Source organism: Salvelinus alpinus, chromosome 20 (assembly GCF_045679555.1).
Source record: "Salvelinus alpinus chromosome 20, SLU_Salpinus.1, whole genome shotgun sequence".
Classification (NCBI taxonomy): domain Eukaryota; kingdom Metazoa; phylum Chordata; class Actinopteri; order Salmoniformes; family Salmonidae; genus Salvelinus; species Salvelinus alpinus.
In genome coordinates this window covers 11,491,944-11,495,972 of record NC_092105.1, presented here as the reverse complement: position 1 = coordinate 11,495,972, position 4,029 = coordinate 11,491,944, and the positions used below count along the sequence as shown (strand labels likewise).

Here is a 4,029-nt window from a genome sequence, read left to right as displayed (position 1 = left end):
GAGCTTGATCTTGCACCCGGAGGACGGGGGGAAAATAAGCTTTGTCCCTTACACGAACAACTCCTTCCCACCCCTCAAGCGTATAATATGTGTGTGTGTGCGTATACCTACAAGTGCATGGACGTGGATGCACGCGCACGCACACACACGCACTTACACACATACAGTTGATGACTACTGGCTCTAACCATGGATGCACAGCCTTACAGCCCATCAGCTCTCTCTCTCTCTGTCTAGAAGAGAAACACTGACATCAAGAGGCCAGGAGAGTGTGTTACAAGTTCAAAAATGGCTATGAGCATTAATTGTGCACAATTTGCATTTCAGCTTTAGTGCTTCATTATAATTCCATGTACCGGTAATTTCATTGCAAAATACTTGCAAAAACGTAACTTTGTATGGTAACAGAAATGTGTGCAATCAGAAAGGACTGGATATTACTGTAAAGGCCTCTAGCAAGGTCACTGGGATGCAATGGGCAGAGAGAGCAATGCAGCAGTTTGCAAGGTAGAAGCAGTTTGCAATGTGGTCAGGCATCGGCCAGGGAGAGGAACCGGGAACCCCCAGCTTGGGTAAGGAGGTACACAGGAATCAGATGGAAACTACCATCCAGGAATCAGTGGTTACCTACCATCAAGGAATCAGTGGTTAACTACCATCCAGGAATTGGTGGTTAACTACCATCCAGGAACCATCCAGGAATCAGCTGGTAACTACCATCCAGAAATCAGTGGTTAACTACCATCCAGGAATCAGCTGGTAACTACCATCCAGGAATCAGTGGTTAACTACCATCCAGGAAACAGCTGGTAACTACCATCCAGGAATCAGATGGTAACTACCATCCAGGAATCAGTGGTTACCTACCATCAAGGAATCAGTGGTTAGCTGCCATCCAGGAATCAGATGGTAACTACCATCCAGAAATCAGATGGTAACTACCATCCAGAAATCGGTGGTTAACTACCATCCAGGAATCAGCTGGAAACTACCATCCAGGAATCAGTGGTTAACTACCATCCAGGAATCAGCTGGTAACTACCATCCAGGAATCAGCTGGTAACTACCATCCAGGAATGAGATGGTAACTACCATCCATGAATCAGTGGTTAACTGCCATCCAGGAATCAATGGTTAACTACCATCCAGGAATCAGGTGATAACTACCATCCAGGAATCAGATGGTAACTACCATCCAGGAATCGGTGGTTACCTACCATCAAGGAATCAGTGGTTAGCTGCCATCCAGGAATCAGTGGTTAACTACCATTCAGGAATCAGATTGTCACGAATCCCGCTTCCTGAGTCTGTTTTTGCCTGTGTTCTGTCCTGGAGTGTTTTTTCCGGTGTCCTGGAACGCACCCTGTCTGGTTGCCGGGCGACGTAGCTAGTTGGAGGATCTCTGAGTACCCGCACCTGTATCCCATCAGCTATCTGCACACCTGGTCCTGATCATCACCCCTCCACTTCATAAGCGCTGACCTGACATCCATTCCCTGCTAGATCGTTTGCCATGAACAGTATGTTGTGCCAGCGTATCAGCCTCCAGTTTGATAGAGTTTGTTTTGTTGTTTTGTACGTCTTGCTTGCCTTGAACTTACCTTCGTTTTTTCTGTCTACAGTCATTCACCCGGAACACTCATCCCATCCCTACCTGGTCGTCGGTGACTTCAGTTACTACCTTGGATCTGCTTACTCAATTCCATCAACTCACCTCCGCTGCCCGCTCCGCTACTTGGATTTTTCTATCACTACATTTAAACTTGTAAATAAATACTCACCTTCGTCTTACTCTCCTTGTCCTGGTCTGCTTCTGGGTTCTACTTTAGAGAACCGTGACACAGATGGTAACTACCATCCAGGAATCAGCAGGTAACTACCATCCAGGAATCAGTGGTTAACTACCATTCAGGAATCAGTGGTTAACTACCATTCAGGAATCAGATGGTAACTACCATCCAGGAATCAGTGGTTAACTGCTATCCAGAAATCTGATGGTAACTACCATCCAGGAATCAGATGGTAACTACCATCCAGGAATCAGATGATAACTACCATCCAGGAATCATTGCTTAACCTCTTATGGCTCAAAAATCAGCCGTAAGTATAAGCAGTGGAAAGAGGTGGCCATTTCAAACGGCCTCGTACTCAATTCTTGCTCGTACAATATGCATATTATTTATTACCTTTGGATATAAAACACCTTCTAGTTTCTAAAACAGGTTTAATTATTTCTCTAAGTGAAACATAACTCTTTTTACAGCCCATTTTCTGGAAAAAGTGACATTTCCAAGAAGCTATGTCTCTCTTCAAGATACTCTCTATAAAAGGCCTTGGCACTTAGGACTGTACAAACACGTCACACATCTTCCCCTGGTTGTCATGCGGAAGTGAGAGAAAAAAGGACTTGATTATCTCTGTCAGGGACTGAAAGGAACCTCTTTGAGTGATAAGTGCGCACTTTATATTTTTTTCTGGGCGCGAAGTAGGAACTGGACTGCGCTCCTGGAAAACACTCGTTATAGGTGAATATGACCTCCAGCTTCGATTTTCTTTGATACATGTCACAAAATCATCCTAAAGTATGTTTTTTTCAATATACTTTAATTATATTATTGAAATTTATTCTGGACTTTAGACGTGATGCGACGCAAGAATTTTGTCAAGACGGAGAGGTTAGCACGGCATGGCCAGTGTGTCATGCTAATTCAACAGGGACATCGTTCGTTCTAGGTCCAAATGAACACGGTTCTGAACAAAGGACCCTTTGGAGAACATTCTGATGGAAAATCAACAAAGATAAGGACCCAATTTGGGATGCTTTTTCATATATCTGTCGAACTGTGCTATCGCTAGCGTTTGACTAGAATCAATGCTGCTGTGTGTTAGCTATTGTAGTAAGCTAATATAACGATATATTGTGTTTTCGCTGTAAAACACTTCAGAAATCGGAAATATTGTCTGTATTCACAAGATCTTTCCCTTTCATTAGCTATCCACCATATATTTTTCTGAAATCTTTTCTGATGTGAAATTAGAAGTTGACGTTGGTGTCTGTTTTCTCTGGCTACTGCCGTGCGATATCTGACTGTAGCTATGATGGTGGCTAAGATGGTAGCAGTAATGTAAAACTGATTTATAGCTAAAATATTCAACTTTTTCGAACAAAACATAGATTTATTGTGTAACATGTTATAGGACTGTCATCTGAGGGAGTTTTTTCTAGGTTATTTAGGTTAGTTCTAGGTTAGTTAGGTTGGCTTTGCATGCTAGCTGCATGCTAGCTGCATGCTACCGGTGCTGTGAAAAATATCTGTCTCTCTTTTTGTATTTGGTGGTGAGCTAACATGAATATATGTGGTGTTTTCGCTGTAAAACATTTAAAGAATCTGAAATATTGTCTGTATTCACAAGATCTTTCTCTTTCATTAGCTATCCACCATATATTTTTCTGAAATCTTTTCTGATGTGAAATTAGAAGTTGACGTTGGTGTCTGTATTTTCTCTGGCTACTCCCGTGCGATTTCTTACTGTAGCTATGATGGTAGCAGTAATGTAAAACTGATTTATAGCTAAAATATGCATTTTTTTTGAACAAAACATAGATTTATTGTGTAACATGTTATAGGACTGTCATCTGAGGTAGTTTTTTCTAGGTTATTTAGGTTGGTTTTAGGTTAGTTAGGTTGGCTTGTGCATGCTACTTCATCCTACTTGTGCTGTGAAAAATGTCTGTCCTCTTTTTTATTTGGTGGTGAGCTAACATAAATATATGTGGTGTTTTCTCTGTAAAACATTTAAAAAATCGGACATGTTGGCTGGATTGACAAGATGTTTATCTTTCAAATGCTGTATTGGACTTGTTAATGTGTGAAAGTTAAATATTTTACAAAAATAGATTTTGAATTTCGCGCCCTGCACTTGCAGTGGCTGTTGTCATATTGATCCCGATGTCGGGCTTGCAGCCTGAAGAAGTTAACTGCTATCCAGAAATCTGATGATAACTACCATCCAAGAATCAGTGGTTAA

General features: G+C 41.6%; 1 long non-coding RNA gene across 1 annotated transcript; it reads left to right on the top strand.

Moving 5' to 3' along the window:
* The first annotated feature begins 2,427 nt into the window (after positions 1–2,427).
* LOC139546302 (uncharacterized) lies at positions 2,428–2,790 on the top strand. The gene is made up of 2 exons (XR_011669197.1): positions 2,428–2,525; positions 2,639–2,790. It is a non-coding gene; the product is annotated as an uncharacterized lncRNA (long non-coding RNA).
* The last annotated feature ends 1,239 nt before the right edge of the window (positions 2,791–4,029 follow it).